The following is a 22575-nucleotide window of genomic DNA, read 5'->3' as shown; positions in this document are numbered from 1 at the left end:
TCCTCACCTGTCTGAAGTGAAGATTAGAAATACTGTCCCACACTGTAATCCATCTCTGCGATTACTGATTTACAACCTGAACGGTGTCATTATGCGACCATCTAGGCTGAAAACCAGGACACAATGAGGTGCTGCAAGCACAGCTTCAGTAATGTGCAGTAACATCATAGAGGCTACCGCCAGCACTTCGCTGTGAGCTGGGACTATGAACTGCAGTGACCTCAATGTGAGTACCACGAGCACCGTGAGAAAATTCTCACAGTGTTCTCTGTTATCTCATTGAGGTCACCACAGTTCATGGTCCAGGCTTACAGTGAAGTGAGAACCAAAAAGCATGAAGTAACATAACTCATAAAAATATAAAAATGTATGTTTATTAATAAATATAGAAAAAACAACCAAAACAAAGCAAAAAATATAATTACAATCCAGAGAAATAGACAATAATTAACACAGAGTCATATGAATATTGAGAACTGGGTGCACCAGAACCAGTGTTGTACTATGGACAAAGAGGGGAATCTACAATTTAAAGTGCAAATGCTTAATATACCGCAGTAATAGGTATAATAACAGAGGTAGGAAGGGATATACCCTATGGTCAAGTGACCGGTCACTTGACCATAGGGTATATCCCTTCCTACCTCTGTTATTATACCTATTACTGCGGTATATTAAGCATTTGCACTTTAAATTGTAGATTCCCCTCTTTGTCCATAGTACAACACTGGTTCTGGTGCACCCAGTTCTCAATATTCATATGACTCTGTGTTAATTATTGTCTATTTCTCTGGATTGTAATTATATTTTTTGCTTTGTTTTGGTTGTTTTTTCTATATTTATTAATAAACATACATTTTTATATTTTTATAAGTTATATTACTTCATGTTTTTTGGTTCTGATTGTATTTGAAGTATCTCAGGGTATTATCCCGATAAGTCCTGGATGATCCAGACAGGACTATTTTCTATGTAGTTATGGTTTCTGTATCTGAGGTCTTGTTTCTAATTACAGTGAAGTGAGCCTGGGAAGCAGCTCGCTGACAGGCGGTAAATAGTGATTAGCGAGCACTAAAATGCTCGAGTACTCGATACTCGAGTCAAACTAAATGAAATGCTCGGGTGCTCGACCCGAGTAATGAGTATAATGAAAGTCAAGCGCTGAAATGGCATAGGAACAGCATGGAGAAGACCCCTGGAAGCATCTCTAGATCTCAGGTCGCTGCTGTGAACAATGTTGTCAGAGTATTACGCTACTTTTACTGACTGACAAAACATACAAAACCGCACTTAAAATGGATTTGACTGGAAAAAATGTTAAGACACATTCTTTCCAGGATAATGAATTGTATATAAGGCAAAATAAATAGGAGGAAAAAATGCTCCTCCACACTTTGGGTTAAGGTCACATGAAGTGTTTTTGCAGTATTTTTGCACATTTGCATTGCTTTCAAAGGTGAAAAAAATATTCCACAGAAAAGGTAATTTTATCATTTTAATAGCTTATCTGACCATGTGGTGTGTGAGACATGATCACACACATTGAAATTCATTTTTGTTTTTTGCAGAGCCATTAGCCGACCCTCACTATTTGTAGATGGCCATCAGATGGCCCTTTTTATTGTTAGAGGGCCAGCAGGTGTCTTGTGTATAGACGAGACCAGGATAGAGTTTTATGGTAAACCATATAATTCAACTGTTTGGTGGAAATGGAATGAGGACTACAAATAAAAAACACAGTAGTTACAGTCAAATATTGCAGAGATTCAAAGATATTTTGGGGTTGTTTTGCTGCCTGTGGCTCTGAGTGCCTTGAAATGTGAAGATTCCCAAAGGATTTTGGGTCGCAATGTATTGCCCAGAGTCATAAAGCTGGGTTTGCCTCGTAGTAGTTCATGGGTCTTCCAGCAGGACAATGACCTCAAACATACTTCAAAAACCACTCAGAAATAGATGTAAATAAAGCACTGGAGAGTTCAGAAGTGGTAAATCCAGCCTTAGTAATGTAAAGTCTACAGAGATACTATGAATGGACACATTTGATTATTTAATTTTGCTTACTTATATCAATTTCTAAGTACAGAACACCATACAAAACGTGAATCAGGCAATGAGTGCATAGAAAAAAAACACCAGCAAGGCTTATAATTTATAAGGCAATAATCCCTGATCAGGCGCTTTGCCCAACTCTTCCCACTTGCCCTGCAGCATTAGTGATGAGTAGTGTTGAGCGATACCGTCCGATACTTGAAAGTATCGGTATTGGAAAGTATCGGCCGATACCGGCAAAGTATCGGATCTAATCCGATACCGATACCCGATACCAATACAAGTCAATGGGACTCAAGTATCGGACGGTATTCCTGATGGTTCCCAGGGTCTGAAGGAGAGGAAACTCTCCTTCAGGCCCTGGGATCCATATTAATGTGTAAAAGAAAGAATTAAAATAAAAAATATTGCTATACTCACCTCTCCGACGCAGCCTGGACCTCAGCGAGGGAACCGGCAGCGTTGTTTGCTTAAAATTCGCGCTTTTCCTTCCTTACGTGAAGTCCCGGCTTGTGATTGGTCGCGTGCCGCCCATGTGGCCGCGACGCGACCAATCACAGCAAGCCGTGACGTAATTTTAGGTCCTTCAGGATTTTAAAATTACGTTCTGGCTTGTGATTGGTCGCGTCGCGGTCACATGGGCGACGCGACCAATCACAAGCCGTGACGTCACGGGAGGCTGGACACGCGCGCATTTTAAAATGCGCGCGTGTCCTGCCTCCCGTGACGTCCCGGCTTGTGTTTGGTCGCGTCGCCCATGTGACCGCGATGCGACCAATCACAAGCCAGAACGTAATTTTAAAATCCTGAAGGACCTAAAATTACGTCACGGCTTGCTGTGATTGGTCGCGTCGCGGCCACATGGGCGACGCGACCAATCACAAGCCGGGACGTCACGGGAGGCAGGACACGCGCGCATTTTAAAATGCGCGCGTGTCCAGCCTCCCGTGACGTCACGGCTTGTGATTGGTCGCGTCGCCCATGTGACCGTGACGCGACCAATCACAAGCCAGAACGTAATTTTAAAATCCTGAAGGACCTAAAATTACGTCACGGCTTGCTGTGATTGGTCGCGTCGCGGCCACATGGGCGACGCGACCAATCACAAGCCGGGACGTCACGGGAGGCAGGACACGCGCGCATTTTAAAATGCGCGCGTGTCCAGCCTCCCGTGACGTCACGGCTTGTGATTGGTCGCGTCGCCCATGTGACCGTGACGCGACCAATCACAAGCCAGAACGTAATTTTAAAATCCTGAAGGACCTAAAATTACGTCACGGCTTGCTGTGATTGGTCGCGTCGCGGCCACATGGGCGGCACGCGACCAATCACAAGCCGGGACTTCACGTAAGGAAGGAAAAGCGCAAATTTTAAGCAAACAACGCTGCCGGTTCCCTCGCTGAGGTCCAGGCTGCGTCGGAGAGGTGAGTATAGCAATATTTTTTTATTTTAATTCTCTCTTTTACACATTTTTACATTAATGTTGTTTCGATACCGATACCCGATACCACAAAAGTATCGGATCTCGGTATCGGAATTCCGATACCCGCAAGTATCGGCCGATACCCGATACTTGCGGTATCGGAATGCTCAACACTAGTGATGAGCGAGTTTGTTCGGAAATCGATCGCCAAACATAAATTCGGCACAAATATTGCACATTTCCTGCCTTCAGTCACACTGATATTAGAATGTACACATTTGGAGTACTGATGATGTTCTGATTAGCATAACACTCAGAGGCGACAAGTACTAATCTGAATCTGCAAAAACCCTAGTCCATGCCCTCATCATCTCCCGCCTCGACTACTGTAACCTCCTGCTCTGTGGTCTCCCCTCTAACACTCTCGCACCCCTCCAATCTATTCTAAACTCAGCTGCCCGACTAATCCACCTGTCCCCCCCCGCTATTCCCCGGCCTCTCCCCTATGTCTATCCCATCACTGGCTCCCAATTACCCAGAGACTCAAGCACAAAACCCTAACCATGACATACAAAGCCATTCACAACCTGTCTCCTCCATACATCTGTGACCTCGTCTCATGGTACTTTCCTGCCCGCAACCTCCGATCCTCACAAGATCTCCTTCTCTACTCCCCTCTTATCTCCTCTGCCCACAATCGCATACAAGATTTCTGTCGCGCATCACCCCTACACTGGAACTCTCAACCTTCAAAAAGAACCTGAAGACCAACCTCTTTAGACAAGCCTACAACCTACAGTATCGACCAAACCACTGCACGACCAGCTCTATCCTCACCTACTGTATTCTCACCCATCCCTTGTAGATTGTGAGCCCTCGGGGGCAGGGTCCTATCTCCTCCTGTACCAGTTGTGACTTGTATTGTTCAAGATTATTGTACTTATTTTTATTATGTATACCCCTCCTCACGTGTAAAGCGCCATGGAATAAATGGCGCTATAATAATAAATAATAATAATACTAAATCTTGCACTGCTAGCATCAGTATTTCATACTTGTATAAATACAGCTAAAATGCAGGAAAGTAGACTGGGAAAAACCACTTGGAAGCCTCTTGCATACATTTTTGCAGAAATATAGACCAATTCCCTAAAAAAATGATTTGCTTAGTTTCATAACTTTCCATGCTGGATGCAATTATTTACAATACTGTTTAAATTTACTAGAAAAAATGCCACTGCTACATGTGCCCTTTAAAAACAGCATTTCTGTCCATTTTTTATTATTAATTGAATTTCTAGCAAGTCCAAGGATCAGAAAATATGAATCTTTTTCCAACCTAATAAAACTGTGAAGGGCAATAGTAAAGTCACAGTATGATTTAACTTTTGGAATGTTATATCAAAAGGTTCACGGACATTTTAGTATCTAAAGTACATTTATTTGACATCTTTTTAACATTTTTTGCACTTTTAATTAAATCCTAACAAAAAATGGACCTTTTCATTTCTATATAAAACAATTCCTTCTAGAGAAAATGAAGTCATAAATTCTAAAAATTACAACTAACCTGATTTTGAATTTATTGACCCTTTGATTTCTATGCACATATCGCATAGGCGCATACTGCCGCACATCTAAAAATACAAACTCTGATATAATCTACAAGTATTTACAAATTAACAAGCACAATTTTATGTTCTTCACGTACAGCATATGCTTTTATTATTTATTTTACTTACATAGCGCCATCATATTTAAGTGCTCTTTACAGGCATTATCATCACTGTCCACATCGGGAATCACGATCAGTACAGTGGCTTGTGAAAGTATTCACCCCCCCTTGGCTTTTTGCCTATTTTGTTACATTACAACCTGTGTTTAAATATTTTTGTGAACTGATTTGTGTGTGATGCATCAGCACTAAATAGTCTAAGTTGGTGAAGTGAAGTGAGAAAAATATAGGCATAAATTAACCCCCTAATGACCACCAATACGACTTAAAACTGACCTGATGTCACGATCCATGTTTGGATCTGTGCCAAATCTGGTTTCCCTCTGATTTAAACCTTTTTTCCTTTCTGGTCATCGGGGGTTAATGAAGTCCCCCCCCCCCCGGTGGCCGCTAGTGTTATTGCATTGCATTGCTGCTGGGTCAGCTGATGTTTGTGACCACTCCCACCATCCTTTATAAGGTCACCTGGTGCATCAGCTGGGCTGACTGTTGGTTATACAGTTCCTTTCAGGAGACCAACCTCGCAGTAGCAGCTCCCTGGTTTCAGCTAAGTCTGGTGTTTGGAGCTCAGTTGCTGTGCTATCTGTGTTGTGGAGTCTGCAGCGGTGTGCACAAGCTAAGTTCTGAGTTTTGTTACTTTGTAGTTTGTGCATTCACCTTTTGGTATCGTGTTCCCCTCACTCTCATATTGTTTATTCCTGTTTATTTGCTTTGTGGTGCTGTTTACACTGTTCACCTCCTGGGGTGGGGGTTAGGAGTTTAGTTCAGGGTTTAACAGGAGGCAGGGACAGGTCGGTGACTTGGGTCTCCCTAACTTCAAGGGTACCCCCAAGTTAAGGAAAGACAGGACTTCCCCTAGCCTGAGGGGCAGTTCAGGGGCCCAGATTCCTTATCTTCTGTTTTCCTATTTCTGCCCCATGACATTATAACCAACCGTTCCTTTTTTTTTTCTGGTGAGCCATGGCCAAAATGCAGGCCTTTGCCCAATTGCTACAGACTCTCACCGATGAGTGTAAGGTGCTGCGTGGTGAGGTGGTGCAGCAGCTGCAGCAATTGTTGGGGTTTTGGGCCTCGGCTCAGGTACAGGCTCAACCAGAACCCAAGATATCTCTCCCAGACAGGTTCTCTGGAGGGAGAGATAAATTTTTGGTTTTTAAGGAGGCCTGCAAGTTGTACTTCAGGCTCCGCCCTCGTTCATCAGGGAGTGAGGAACAATGGGTGGGTATCATTGTTTCCCTTCTTAAGGGTGATCCCCAATCCTGGGCCTTCTCCCTGCCGACCGGTTCACCATCCCTACGGTCGGTGGACAAGTTTTTTACGGCTCTGGCTCTGGTGTATGGTGATCCAGATGGAGTCTCCCTGGCGGAATCCCGACTCCGTAAGATCAAGCAGGGGGGTCGGGTGGCTGAGGAGTACTGTTCAGAGTTCAGGAGGTGGGCACAGACATACAGTGGAATGACCCTGCCCTTAGGAGCCATTTTGTGCAGGGTCTGTCCCCTAGGTTGCAAGATACTCTGGTGCAGTACGTAGCCCCCAGATTGTTGGAGGCCGCCATGTCCTTGCCATCCAGGTGGATAGACGCTTGAGGGACATACACCAAATGTGCCCCCTATAGTCTTTGCTAGGGAGGAGGACACACCTGGGAAGGCAGACGAACCCATGCAGGTGGGAGGAGTTGGTTCCCAAACTGGGTTGTCTGTGGTTCGCCGTGAAGTGGGGGCATGTTTCTACTGTGGGCAGACTGGTCATTCTATCAATGTCTGCCCAGCACGTGCCAAAGTACCTGCACCATCTAAAGAGCCACGTGTTGTGAATTTGGATTCTGGGCTCCCCCGGTGGCTACTGGTGGAATTGAACTGGTGTCTTCATCTTCTCTGTTCACCTGTTCCCATCAAGATGTGGGAGTCGCTATATAACCTTGCTGCTCTGTTAGTTGCTTGCCGGTCAACAATGTTATCAGAAGCCTCTCTGTGCTTGTTCCTGCTCCTAGACAACTACTAGATAAGTTGGACTCTTGTCCATGTTTGTTTTTGCATTTTTGTTCCAGTTCACAGCTGTAGTTTCGTTACTGTGTCTGGAAAGCTCTTGTGAACAGGAATTGCCACTCTGGTGTTATGAGTTAATGCCAGAGTTTTAAAGTAATTTCTGGATGGTGTTTTGATAGGGTTTTTTAGCTGACCATGAAAGTGTCCTTCCTGTCTTCTGCTATGTAGTAAGTGGACCTCAAATTTGCTAAACCTATTTTCATACTACGTTTGTTATTTCATCTTGATTCACCGCCAATACATGTGGGGGGCCTCTGTCTCCTTTCGGGGTATTTCTCTAGAGGTGAGCTAGGACTAATATTTTCCTCTGCTAGTTTTATTTAGTCCTCCGGCTGGTGCTGGGCATCTAGAATCAACGTAGGCATGCTACCCGGCCACTGCTAGTTGTGCGTTAGGTTTAGTTCATGGTCAGCTCAGTTTCCATCTTCCAAGAGCTAGTTCCTATATATGCTGATGCTATGATCTCTTGCCATTGAGATCATGACAGTTTGACCGGCCCACTAAAGGGTTAAAATCCTTGGCTGAGAAAGGAGAGAAATAAGTAGTCTGCTGAAATTTTTTTTTTTTTTTTTTTTTTTTTCTCTCTCCTTTGAATGGCTCTGTGTTCACCTGTTTGCAATGGATCTTCAGAGTGTAACTGCAGGTTTGAATAATCTCGCCACGAAGGTACAAAATTTGCAAGATTTTGTTTGTCATGCACCTGTATCTGAGCCGAGAATTCCTTTGCCGGAATTTTTCTCGGGGAATAGATCTGGGTTTCAGAATTTTCGAAATAATTGCAAATTATTTTTGTCCCTGAAATCTCGCTCTGCCGGAGATCCTGCACAGCAGGTCAGGATTGTGATTTCCTTGCTCCGGGGCGACCCTCAAGACTGGGCTTTTTCATTGACACCAGGGGATCCTGCGTTGCTCAATGTGGATGCGTTTTTTCTGGCCTTGGGGTTGCTTTATGACGAACCTCATTTGGAGCTTCAGGCAGAAAAAACTTTGATGTCCCTATCTCAGGGGCAAGATGAAGCGGAAATTTACTGCCAAAGATTCCGTAAATGGTCTGTGCTTACTCAGTGGAATGAGTGCGCCCTGGCGGCGACTTTCAGAGAGGGTCTCTCTGATGCCATTAAGGATGTTATGGTGGGGTTCCCTGTGCCTGCGGGTCTGAATGAGTCCATGACAATGGCTATTCAGATCGATAGGCGTTTGCGGGAGCGCAAACCAGTGCACCATCTGGCGGTGTCCACTGAGAAATCGCCAGAGAGTATGCAGTGTGATAGAATTCTGTCCCGAAGCGAGCGGCAGAATTTTAGACGGAAAAATGGGTTGTGTTTCTATTGTGGTGATTCTACTCATGTTATATCAGCATGCTCTAAGCGCACTAAAAAGCTTGGTAAATCTGTTTCCATTTGCACCTTACCGTCTAAGTTTATTCTATCTGTGACCCTGATTTGCTCTTTGTCATCTATTACCACGGACGCCTATGTCGACTCTGGCGCCGCTTTGAGTCTTATGGATTGGTCCTTTGCCAAACGCTGTGGGTATGATTTAGAGCCTTTGGAGACTCCTATTCCTCTGAAGGGGATTGACTCCACCCCATTGGCTAATAATAAACCACAATACTGGACACAAGTAACTATGCGTATTAATCCGGATCACCAGGAGATTATTCGCTTTCTGGTGCTGTATAATCTACATGATGATTTGGTGCTAGGATTGCCTTGGCTGCAATCTCACAACCCAGTCCTCGACTGGAAAGCTATGTCTGTGTTGAGCTGGGGATGTAAGGGGGCTCATGGGGATGTACCTGTTGTTTCCATTTCATCATCTATTCCCTCTGAAATTCCTGAGTTCCTGTCTGACTATCGTGACGTCTTTGAAGAATCCAAGCTTGGTTCGTTACCTCCGCACCGAGAGTGCGATTGTGCCATAGATTTAATCCCGGGTAGTAAATACCCAAGGGGTCGTTTATTTAATCTGTCTGTGCCTGAACATGCTGCTATGCGTGAATATATAAAGGAGTCCTTGGAAAAGGGACATATTCGTCCATCGTCATCTCCCTTAGGAGCCGGTTTTTTCTTTGTGTCAAAAAAAGACGGCTCTTTGAGACCATGTATTGATTATCGGCTTTTGAATAAAATCACTGTTAACCCCTTCCTGACATCTGACGTACTATCCCGTCGAGGTGGGGTGGGCCCGTATGACCGCCGACGGGATAGTACGTCATACGCGATCAGCGGCGCTCACGGGGGGAGCGCCGCCGATCGCGGCCGGGTGTCAGCTGATTATCACAGCTGACATCCGGCACTATGTGCCAGGAGCGGTCACGGACCGCCCCCGGCACATTAACCCCCGGCACACCGCGATCAAACATGATCGCGATGTGCCGGCGGTGCAGGGAAGCATCGCGCAGGGAGGGGGCTCCCTGCGGGCTTCCCTGAGCCCCCCGCAGCAACGCGATGTGATCGCGTTGCTGCGAGGGTCTTACCTCCCTCCCTGCAGCTCCCAGACCCGGATCCAAGATGGCCGCGGATCCGGGTCCTGCAGGGAGGGAGGTGGCTTCACAGAAGCCTGCTCAGAGCAGGCACTGTGAAGCAGCCTGCACTTTCCTCAGATCGGTGATCTGTCAGAGTGCTATGCAAACTGGCAGATCACCGATCTGTATTGTCCCCCCCTGGGGCAAAGTAAAAAAGTTTAAAAAAAAATTTTCCAAATGTGTAAAAAAAAAAAAAAAAATATTCCAAAATAATGAAAAAAAAAATAAAATATTATTCCCATAAATACATTTCTTTATCTAAATAAAATAAAAAAAACAATAAAAGTACACATATTTAGTATCGCCGCGTCCGTAACGACCCAACCTATAAAACTGCCCCACTAGTTAACCCCTTCAGTAAACACCGTAAGAAAAAAAAAAAAAAAACGAGGCAAAAAACAACGCTTTATTACCATACCGCCGAACAAAAAGTGGAATAACACGCGATCAAAAAGACGGATATAAATAACCATGGTACCGCTGAAAACGTCATCTTGTCCCGCAAAAAACGAGCCGCCATACAGCATCATCAGCAAAAAAATAAAAAAGTTATAGTCCTGAGAATAAAGCGATACCAAAATAATTATTTTTTCTATAAAATAGTTTTTATCGTATAAAAGCGCCAAAACATAAAAAAATTATATAAATGAGATATCGCTGTAATCGTACTGACCCGACGAATAAAACTGCTTTATCAATTTTACCAAACGCGGAACGGTATAAACGCCTCTCCCAAAAGAAATTCATGAATAGCTGGTTTTTGGTCCTTCTGCCTCACAAAAATCGGAATAAAAAGTGATCAAAAATGGTCACGTGTCCGAAAATGTTACCAATAAAAACGTCAACTCGTCCCACAAAAAACAAGACCTCACATGACTCTGTGGACCAAAATGTGGAAAAATTATAGGTCTCAAAATGTGGAGACGCAAAAACTTTTTTGCTATAAAAAGCGTCTTTTAGGCTGGTTTCACACTTGCGTTTTTATCTGCATGCGTTTTTTAAAAAAACGCATGTGTGAAAAAACGCATGTAAACGTGGTAAAACGCATGCGTTTTTAGACGCATGCGTTTTTATAGAAAAACACAAGAAAACAAACAAAAAAAAAAAACCCTACCCTTAACCCTACCCCTAACCTGAAATACGTGGCACTAAAATATACGTTTATATACGTATATAAGTGCCACGATATTTCAGTGGCCACGTATATAAGTGCCACGTATATAAGTGCCACGTATATAAGTGCCACGTACTTAAGTGCCACGTACTTAAGTGCCACGTACTTAAGTGCCACGTACTTAAGTGCCACGTATTTACGTGCCACGTATTTACGTGCCACGTATTTACGTGCCACGTATTTAAGTGCCACGTACTTAAGTGCCACGTACTTAAGTGCCACGTATTTACGTGCCACGATATTTCAGTGCCACGTATAACCACATAGTTATAGTATTTATAGTACGTGGCACTGAAATACGTGGCACTGAAATATCGTGGCACTGAAACACGTGGCACTGAAACACGTGGCACTGAAACACGTGGCACTTAAATATGTGGCACTTAAATATGTGGCACTTAAATACGTGGCACTTAAATACGTGGCACTTATGACTGTCAGAAAATGTTCATTAAACGGTTAGAGGTGAGGTTAGGGGTAGGGTTAGGGTTACCGTTGGGATTAGGGTTAGGGGTGTGTTTGGGTTAGGGTTTCAGGTAGAATTGGGGAGTTTCCACTGTTCAGGCACATCAGGGGCTCTCCAAACGCGACATGGCGTCCGATCTCAATTCCAGCCAATTCTGCGTTGAAAAAGTAAAACAGTGCTCCTTCCCTTCCGAGCTCTCCCGTGCGTCCAAAAAGGGGTTTACCCCAACATATGGGTTATCAGCGTACTCGGGACAAATTGAACAACAACTTCTGGGGTCCAAGTTCTCTTGTTATCCTTGGGAAAATAAAAATTTGGGGGGCTAAAAATCATTTTTGTGGGAAAAAAATATGTTTTATTTTCACGGCTCTGCGTTGTAAACTGTAGTGAAACACTTGGGGGTTCAAAGTTCTCACAACACATCTAGATAAGTTCCTTGGGAGGTCTAGTTTCCAATATGGGGTCACTTGTGGGGGGTTTGTACTGTTTGGGTACATCAGGGGCTCTGCAAATGCAACGTGACGCCTGCAGACCAATCCATTTAAGTCTGCATTCCAAATGGCGCTCCTTCCCTTCCGAGCTCTGTCATGTGCCCAAACAGTGGTTACCCCCCACATAGGGGGTATCAGCGTACTCAGGACAAATTGGAAAACAACTTTTAGGGTCCAATTTATTCTGTTACCCTTGTAAAAATACAAAGCTGGGGGCTAAAAAATCATTTTTGTGAAAAAAAAAAAGAATTTTTATTTTCACGGCTTTGCGTTACAAACTGTAGTGAAACACTTGGGGGTTCAAAGTTCTCACAACACATCTAGATAAGTTCCTTGGGAGGTCTAGTTTCCAATATGGGGTCACTTGTGGGGGGTTTGTACTGTTTGGGTACATCAGGGGCTCTGCAAATGCAACGTGACGCCTGCAGACCAATCCATTTAAGTCTGCATTCCAAATGGCGCTCCTTCCCTTCCGAGCTCTGTCATGTGCCCAAACAGTGGTTACCCCCCACATAGGGGGTATCAGCGTACTCAGGACAAATTGGACAACAACTTGTAGGGTCCAATTTATTCTGTTACCCTTGTAAAAATACAAAGCTGGGGGCTAAAAAATCATTTTTGTGAAAAAAAAAAAGAATTTTTATTTTCACGGCTTTGCGTTACAAACTGTAGTGAAACACTTGGGGGTTCAAAGTTCTCACAACACATCTAGATAAGTTCCTTGGGAGGTCTAGTTTCCAATATGGGGTCACTTGTGGGGGGTTTGTACTGTTTGGGTACATCAGGGGCTCTGCAAATGCAACGTGACGCCTGCAGACCAATCCATTTAAGTCTGCATTCCAAATGGCGCTCCTTCCCTTCCGAGCTCTGTCATGTGCCCAAACAGTGGTTACCCCCCACATAGGGGGTATCAGCGTACTCAGGACAAATTGGAAAACAACTTTTAGGGTCCAATTTATTCTGTTACCCTTGTAAAAATACAAAGCTGGGGGCTAAAAAATCATTTTTGTGAAAAAAAAAAAGAATTTTTATTTTCACGGCTTTGCGTTACAAACTGTAGTGAAACACTTGGGGGTTCAAAGTTCTCACAACACATCTAGATAAGTTCCTTGGGAGGTCTAGTTTCCAATATGGGGTCACTTGTGGGGGGTTTGTACTGTTTGGGTACATCAGGGGCTCTGCAAATGCAACGTGACGCCTGCAGACCAATCCATTTAAGTCTGCATTCCAAATGGCACTCCTTCCCTTCCGAGCTCTGTCATGTGCCCAAACAGTGGTTACCCCCCACATAGGGGGTATCAGCGTACTCAGGACAAATTGGAAAACAACTTTTAGGGTCCAATTTATTCTGTTACCCTTGTAAAAATACAAAGCTGGGGGCTAAAAAATCATTTTTGTGAAAAAAAAAAAGAATTTTTATTTTCACGGCTTTGCGTTACAAACTGTAGTGAAACACTTGGGGGTTCAAAGTTCTCACAACACATCTAGATAAGTTCCTTGGGAGGTCTAGTTTCCAATATGGGGTCACTTGTGGGGGGTTTGTACTGTTTGGGTACATCAGGGGCTCTGCAAATGCAACGTGACGCCTGCAGACCAATCCATTTAAGTCTGCATTCCAAATGGCGCTCCTTCCCTTCCGAGCTCTGTCATGCGCCCAAACAGTGGTTACCCTCCATATATGGGGTATCAGCGTACTCAGGACAAATTGGACAACAACTTTTGGGGTCCAGTTTATTCTGTTACTCTTGTAAAAATACAAAAGCTGGGGGCTAAAAAATCATTTTTGTGAAAAAAAAAAAAGAATTTTTATTTTCACGGCTCTGCGTTATAATCTGTAGTGAAACACTTGGGGGTGCAAAGCTCTCAAAACACATCTAGATAAGTTCCTTAGGGGGTCTAATTTCCAAAATGGTGTCATTTGTGGGGGGTTTCAATGTTTAGGCACATCAGGGGCTCTCCAAACGCAACATGGCGTCCCATCTCAATTCCAGTCAATTTTGCATTGAAAAGTCAAATGGCGCTCCTTCCCTTCCAAGCTCTGCCATGCGCCCAAACAGTGGTTTACCCCAACATATGGGGTATCTGCGTACTCAGGACAAATTGCACAACGTTTTTTGGGGACCAATTTCTTCTCTTACCCTTGGGAAAATAAAAAATTGGGGGCGAAAAGATCATTTTTGTGAAAAAATATGATTTTTTATTTTTACGGCTCTGCATTATAAACTTCTGTGAAGCACTTGGTGGGTCAAAGTGCTCACCACACATCTAGATAAGTTCCTTAGGGGGTCTACTTTCCAAAATGGTGTCACTTGTAGGAGGTTTCAATGTTTAGGCACATCAGGGGCTCTCCAAACGCAACATGGCGTCCCATCTCAATTCCAGTCAATTTTGCATTGAAAAGTCAAATGGCGCTCCTTCACTTCCGAGCTCTGCCATGCGCCCAAACAGTGGTTTACCCCAACATATGGGGTATCTGCGTACTCAGGACAAATTGCACAACATTTTTTGGGGACCAATTTCTTCTCTTACCCTTGGGAAAATAAAAAATTGGGGGCGAAAAGATCATTTTTGTGAAAAAATATGATTTTTTATTTTTACGGCTCTGCATTATAAACTTCTGTGAAGCACTTGGTGGGTCAAAGTGCTCACCACACATCTAGATAAGTTCCTTAGGGGGTCTACTTTCCAAAATGGTGTCACTTGTAGGGGGTTTCAATGTTTAGGCACATCAGGGGCTCTCCAAACGCAACATGGCGTCCCATCTCAATTCCAGTCAATTTTGCATTGAAAAGTCAAATGGCGCTCCTTCCCTTCCAAGCTCTGCCATGCGCCCAAACAGTGGTTTACCCCAACATATGGGGTATCTGCGTACTCAGAACAAATTGCACAACATTTTTTGGGGACCAATTTCTTCTCTTACCATTGGGAAAATAAAAAATTGGGGGCGAAAAGATCATTTTTGTGAAAAAATATGATTTTTTATTTTTACGGCTCTGCATTATAAACTTCTGTGAAGCACTTGGTGGGTCAAAGTGCTCACCACACATCTAGATAAGTTCCTTAGGGGGTCTACTTTCCAAAATGGTGTCACTTGTAGGGGGTTTCAATGTTTAGGCACATCAGGGGCTCTCCAAACGCAACATGGCGTCCCATCTCAATTCCAGTCAATTTTGCATTGAAAAGTCAAATGGCGCTCCTTCCCTTCCAAGCTCTGCCATGCGCCCAAACAATGGTTTACACCCACATATGGGGTATCAGCGTACTCAGGACAAATTGTACAACAACTTTTGCAGTCTATTTTCTCCTGTTACCCTTGGTAAAATAAAACAAATTGGAGCTGAAATAAATTTTGTGTGAAAAAAAATTAAATGTTCATTTTTATTTAAACATTCCAAAAATTCCTGTGAAACACCTGAAGGGTTAATAAACTTCTTGAGTGTGGTTTTGAGCACCTTGAGGGGTGCAGTTTTTAGAATGGTGTCACACTTGGGTATTTTCTATCATACAGACCCCTCAAAATGACTTCAAATGAGATGTGGTCCCTAAAAAAAAATGGTGTTGTAAAAATGAGAAATTTCTGGTCAACTTTTAACCCTTATAACTCCCTAACAAAAAAAAATTTTGGTTCCAAAATTGTGCTGATGTAAAGTAGACATGTGGGAAATGTTACTTATTAAGTATTTTGCGTGACATATGTCTGTGATTTAAGGGCATAAAAATTCAAAGTTGGAAAATTGCAAAATTTTCAAAATTTTCGCCAAATTTCCGTTTTTTTCACAAATAAGCGCAGGTAATATCGAAGAAATTTTACCACTATCATGAAGTACAATATGTCACAAGAAAACAATGTCAGAATCGCCAAGATCCGTTGAAGCGTTCCAGAGTTATAACCTCCTAAAGGGACAGTGGTCAGAATTGTAAAAATTGGCCCGGTCATTAACGTGCAAACCACCCTTGGGGGTGAAGGGGTTAAATATCAATACCCATTGCCGTTGCTGACTGATTTGTTTGCTCGCATAAAGGGGGCCAAGTGGTTCTCTAAGATTGACCTTCGTGGGGCGTATAATTTGGTGCGAATCAGGCAGGGGGATGAGTGGAAAACCGCATTTAATACGCCCGAGGGCCACTTTGAGTATTTAGTGATGCCTTTTGGTCTTTCAAATGCTCCGTCAGTTTTCCAGTCCTTTATGCATGATATTTTTCGCGATTATTTGGATAAATTTATGATTGTGTATCTGGATGATATTCTGATTTTTTCGGATGACTGGGACTCTCATGTCCAGCAAGTCAGGAGGGTTTTTCAGGTTTTGCGGTCTAATTCTTTGTGTGTGAAGGGTTCTAAGTGTGTTTTTGGGGTACAGAGGATTTCCTTTTTGGGATATATTTTTTCCCCCTCTTCCATTGAAATGGATCCTGTCAAGGTTCAAGCTATTTGTGATTGGACGCAGCCCTCTTCTCTTAAGAGTCTTCAGAAATTTTTGGGCTTTGCTAACTTTTATCGTCGATTTATTGCTGGTTTTTCGGATATTGCTAAGCCATTGACCGATTTGACTAAGAAGGGTGCTGATGTTGCTGATTGGTCCCCTGATGCTGTGGAGGCCTTTCGGGAGCTTAAGCGCCGTTTTTCCTCTGCCCCTGTGTTGCGTCAGCCTGATGTTGCTCTACCTTTTCAGGTTGAGGTCGACGCTTCTGAGATCGGAGCTGGGGCAGTGTTGTCGCAGAAAAGTTCTGACTGCTCCGTGATGAGGCCTTGTGCCTTCTTTTCCTGTAAATTTTCGCCCGCTGAGCGGAATTATGATGTTGGGAATCGGGAGCTTTTGGCCATGAAGTGGGCTTTTGAGGAGTGGCGCCATTGGCTTGAGGGGGCCAGACATCAGGTGGTGGTATTGACTGACCACAAAAATTTGGTTTATCTTGAGACCGCCAGGCGCCTGAATCCTAGACAGGTGCGCTGGTCATTATTTTTCTCTCGGTTTAATTTTGTGGTGTCATACCTACCGGGTTCTAAGAATGTTAAGGCGGATGCCCTTTCTAGGAGTTTTGAGCCTGACTCGCCTGGTAACTCTGAGCCCACAGGTATCCTTAAGGATGGAGTGGTATTGTCAGCCGTTTCTCCAGACCTGCGGCGGGCCTTGCAGGAGTTTCAGGCGGATAGACCTGATCGTTGCCCACCTGATAAACTGTTTGTTCCTGATGATTGGACCAGTAGAGTCATCTCTGAGGTTCATTCTTCTGCGTTGGCAGGTCATCCTGGCATTTTTGGTACCAGGGATTTGGTGGCAAGGTCCTTCTGGTGGCCTTCCCTGTCACGAGATGTGCGAGGCTTTGTGCAGTCTTGTGACGTTTGTGCTCGGGCCAAGCCTTGTTGTTCTCGGGCTAGTGGATTGTTGTTACCCTTGCCTATTCCTAAGAGGCCTTGGACGCACATCTCGATGGATTTTATTTCAGATCTGCCTGTTTCTCAGAAGATGTCTGTCATCTGGGTGGTGTGTGACCGTTTCTCTAAGATGGTCCATTTGGTTCCTCTGCCCAAGTTGCCTTCTTCTTCCGAGTTGGTTCCTCTGTTTTTTCAAAATATTGTTCGTTTGCATGGTATTCCTGAGAATATCGTTTCTGACAGAGGGACCCAATTCGTGTCTAGATTTTGGCGGGCATTCTGTGCTAGGATGGGCATAGATTTATCTTTTTCGTCCGCTTTCCATCCTCAGACGAATGGCCAGACTGAGCGGATTAATCAGACCCTGGAGACATATCTGAGGTGTTTTGTGTCTGCTGACCAGGATGATTGGGTTGCTTTTTTGCCATTGGCGGAGTTCGCTCTCAATAATCGGGCCAGCTCTGCCACTTTGGTGTCCCCGTTTTTCTGTAATTCGGGGTTTCATCCTCGATTTTCCTCTGGTCAGGTGGAATCTTCGGATTGTCCTGGAGTGGATGCTGTGGTGGAGAGATTGCATCAGATCTGGGGGCAGGTGGTGGACAATTTGAGGTTGTCCCAGGAGAAGACTCAGCTTTTTGCTAACCGCCGTCGTCGTGTTGGTCCTCGTCTTCGTGTTGGGGACTTGGTGTGGTTGTCTTCTCGTTTTGTCCCTATGAGGGTCTCTTCTCCTAAGTTTAAGCCTCGGTTCATCGGCCCGTATAAGATATTGGAGATTCTTAACCCTGTTTCCTTTCGTTTGGACCTCCCTGCATCCTTTTCTATTCATAACGTTTTTCATCGGTCATTATTGCGCAGGTATGAGGTACCGGTTGTGCCTTCCGTTGAGCCTCCTGCTCCGGTGTTGGTTGAGGGTGAGTTGGAGTACGTTGTGGAGAAAATCTTAGACTCTCGTGTTTCCAGACGGAGACTCCAGTATCTGGTCAAGTGGAAGGGATACGGCCAGGAGGATAATTCTTGGGTGAATGCATCTGATGTTCATGCCTCTGATCTGGTTCGTGCCTTTCATAGGGCCCATCCTGATCGCCCTGGTGGTTCTGGTGAGGGTTCGGTGCCCCCTCCTTGAGGGGGGGGTACTGTTGTGAATTTGGATTCTGGGCTCCCCCGGTGGCTACTGGTGGAATTGAACTGGTGTCTTCATCTTCTCTGTTCACCTGTTCCCATCAAGATGTGGGAGTCGCTATATAACCTTGCTGCTCTGTTAGTTGCTTGCCGGTCAACAATGTTATCAGAAGCCTCTCTGTGCTTGTTCCTGCTCCTAGACAACTACTAGATAAGTTGGACTCTTGTCCATGTTTGTTTTTGCATTTTTGTTCCAGTTCACAGCTGTAGTTTCGTTACTGTGTCTGGAAAGCTCTTGTGAACAGGAATTGCCACTCTGGTGTTATGAGTTAATGCCAGAGTTTTAAAGTAATTTCTGGATGGTGTTTTGATAGGGTTTTTTAGCTGACCATGAAAGTGTCCTTCCTGTCTTCTGCTATGTAGTAAGTGGACCTCAAATTTGCTAAACCTATTTTCATACTACGTTTGTTATTTCATCTTGATTCACCGCCAATACATGTGGGGGGCCTCTGTCTCCTTTCGGGGTATTTCTCTAGAGGTGAGCTAGGACTAATATTTTCCTCTGCTAGTTTTATTTAGTCCTCCGGCTGGTGCTGGGCATCTAGAATCAACGTAGGCATGCTACCCGGCCACTGCTAGTTGTGCGTTAGGTTTAGTTCATGGTCAGCTCAGTTTCCATCTTCCAAGAGCTAGTTCCTATATATGCTGATGCTATGATCTCTTGCCATTGAGATCATGACAGCCACGTCCTCCTGGTCAAGGGAGGGAGGCGACCAGGGTGTGTATATTTCCTCCATTTTTTCATCTCAGTGTACCTTACCTGCTGAGGTGGTTATTGGTGGGGTAACTGAGAATATTCCGGTGCTTGTGGACAGTGGAGCAGGAGTCAATTTGGTGGATGCTCATTTTGTCCAGACCCATGGCCGGATGAGTAGGACGCTAGCGAAACCCTTAATTGTCCAGGCCAATTAACTCTGCTCCGCTCAGCCAGGGGAGCATTACACAAGTCGTAGACAATATACATCTGCGTATAGGGGCTTGTCATGAAGAGTATTTATCATGCTACGTCTTGGAAGGCATACCAACTCCCATGGTTTTAGGGCTTCCTTGGTTGAAAAGACATAACCCGGTCATAGACTGGCGGTCCAGGAAAGTAGTCAGCTAGGGTCAGTCGTGTAAGGACTGCTGCCCAGGAGCTACGATCTCTGCCGTTCTTCTAAAACCTACCTCTTCTCCTTCAGTGGGTGCAGCAGAGGTGCTGCCAGGGATTAGGGGCAAGACTTTACCCTCACTACAAGTTAACCCGGTGGGTCAGAGACCTCTTAGGAGGAGGGGTCAGATGAGGGTGGTGGTTCCCTCGGAGCATTGTGGAGTTGTGAGTGTAGTGACACAGGGGGACACCTCTGTTGTCAATTCGTCAAAGAATTCTCTGTCTTGTGGCAAACATTTGCATGGAAATAAACGTTCAGGTCCGGACCTGTGTGTGAATGAGTACGTATGGGTGTCCACCAAAAACATCAGGTGGAAGTGTGCAACTGGGACCTGGAGTTCCAGGGTGATTGGGCCATATCGGGTGTTGGCCATTCTCAACCCGGGGACTTTTCAGTTGGAGTTACCCCCAGTTATGCATGTACACAACTCATTCCCCAGGTCGGCGCTCAGAAGATTTGTGGTGCCTCCGGAGCCTACGTTGCTGGCATTTTCATCAGGCCGCGTTTGCCATAAACCTGAGAGTCAGGTGATTGCCGAGGTGAACTCTGGTGGATCGAGGCGTCCTCACCATAGGTTGTTATCCGGTGAGGCCCGGTGTTGAGTGTCCAGAGGCCACTCATTGAAAGGGGGGTACTGTTACGATCCATGTTTGGATCTGTGGCAAATCTGGCTTCCTTCTGATTTAAACCTTTTTTCCTTTCTGGTCATCGGGGGTTAATGAAGTTTTCCCCCCCGGTGGCCGCTAGTGTTATTGCATTGCATTGCTGCTGGGTCAGCTGATGTTTGTGACCACTCCCACCATCCTTTATAAGGTCACCTGGTGCATCAGCTAACTGTTGGTTATACAGTTCCTTTCAGGAGACAACCTCGCAGTAGCAGCTTCCTGGTTTCAGTCAAGTCTGGTGTTTGGAGCTCAGTTGCTGTGCTATCTGTGTTGTGGAGTCTGCAGCGGCGTGCCCAAGCTAAGTTCTGAGTTTTGTTACTTTGTAGTTTGTGCGTTCACCTTTTGGTATCGTGTTCCCCTCACTCTCATATTGTTTATTCCTGTTTATTTGCTTTGTGGTGCTGTTTACACTGTTCACCTCCTGGGGTGGGGGTTGGGAGTTTAGTTCAGGGTTTAACAGGAGACAGGGACAGGTCGGTGACTTGGGCCTCCCAACCTTCAAGGGTACACCCCAAGTTAAGGAAAGACAGGGCTTCCCCTAGCCTGAGGGGCAGTTCAGGGGCCCAGATTCCTCATCTCCTGTTTTCTTATTTCTGCCCCGTGACACCTGAGATATAAGAGAATAGCATCATCTGATGGCTGACAATCCAGCAGCTGTCAACTGTACACTCTAGCTGACAACTTGCTACACCAGCCATGATTAGTGTTGGCACCGACAATGGCCGTTTAACCCCTTAAAAACTGCTGTAAATAGTGACTACAGCATCTGGATGGTTAACACAGTGTGGGGGCTCCTTCTTTAACCCCATCAGCACCTGGAGATCGTGATCGTATGGTTCTGGTGTTTGCGATGGCAATTCATGTTCAAATAATGGCCTTAAAGTCTGCCAGCTGTAAGGTATTACTGAAAATCACTGTGGGCTATGTGCAATAATATTATTTATTCTTATATTGATTATTGTTACATCTAATATGTTCTAATTGAAGTAGACAGTCTGTTTATATCTATTTATTTTATTTAATCTGAAGATAAAACCCTGTGAGATTTCTTTAGAAACTATTTATCATTATAATCTTTTGGGTAAACATTTCTTATGGTTTCACCTGCTATATAAATATGCAATTACATTTCTGTAATATATTATACCCATTGGCATATTACTAGTGGTTTTGGAGTCTATTGTAAAGATATTAGTGACATTCACAATACTGTCAGCCTCAGTGTCTTTAGAGATCTCTCTGTTTTTTTTTAGTACTGTTATATATAATTTTACTCTTTTAATAGTCAATAAGAATTGAAAATGTTTAACTTTATGGATCTCTTTGTTGTTTTTTTGGGGGGGAGGTTCTCACACCCTTAAGAAGTAGGTACGGTATATTTAATTGGTGAAGAGCCTTACACTTACACTGATTGGACACGTATGTTGTTAATAAGTTGAAACCTGAGCAGAGTGGCCCTCCAGGCACTGTGGGTTTCAGCATTTGTCCGGCCTTGCCTGGTGTTTGGGACAGCCCTGTTTATACTTATTGGTATTACAGTATATTTATAAATTGCCTCTAATGTGTTCTACTATTACCAAAGTTCTTTTTTTAACATTACATCGTCCGATCGTGTGACTTCTGCAATTGCTGAAGTTTTAGTAATCTCAAAGTATCAGTAATTGGTAATCTCAAAATATCTCAGTACTGTTCATCACATATTTATTAGATGTCAAACTGATAATAACAACAACTCTAAGATGTCATAACTATATGGCCTAACAGTGAAGTAATAATTAAACGTGTTTACAACTATATTACTACATCATCATAAAACAAGGAAAAAAATAAATTAACCCATAGGCTATTCATGATGGTAGAATTGAGTTTCAAGGTTTAAGTTTACCAGATTATAATTAACCTCTTCGCCACCTTGGGTTTTTCCATTTTTGAGTATCCGTTTTTTGCTCCCCTTCTTTCCAGAGCCATAACTTTTTTAATTTTTCCATCATCAATATGGTCATGTGAGGGCTTGTTTTTTTGCAGGACGAGTTGCCCTTTTGAACTACACCATTGGCATTTCCATATAGTATACTGAATACTGAAAAATGTGGAAAAAATATCAAATTGCGGGGAAATCGCAAAAAAGTGCAATTTTACAATTGTTTTTTTTCTTTTTTTTTACCATGTTCACTAAATGCTAAAACTGAACTGCCAATATGATTCTCCAGGTCATTACGAGTTCATAAATACCAAACATGTATAGGTTCTTTTTTAATTAAGTGGTGAAAAAAAAAAACAAATTTCTAAAAAA

General features: G+C 43.9%; 1 protein-coding gene across 2 annotated transcripts in view; it reads right to left on the bottom strand.

The window, feature by feature from the left end:
- CALN1 (calneuron 1) overlaps positions 1-22575 on the bottom strand; it is a 751910-nt gene that overhangs the window by 342922 nt on the left and 386413 nt on the right. The gene's annotated exons all lie outside the window — the stretch shown is intronic.

This window comes from Ranitomeya variabilis, chromosome 3, assembly GCF_051348905.1.
Source record: "Ranitomeya variabilis isolate aRanVar5 chromosome 3, aRanVar5.hap1, whole genome shotgun sequence".
NCBI lineage: Eukaryota > Metazoa > Chordata > Amphibia > Anura > Dendrobatidae > Ranitomeya > Ranitomeya variabilis.
This window is presented reverse-complemented; position numbering and strand designations above follow the sequence as displayed.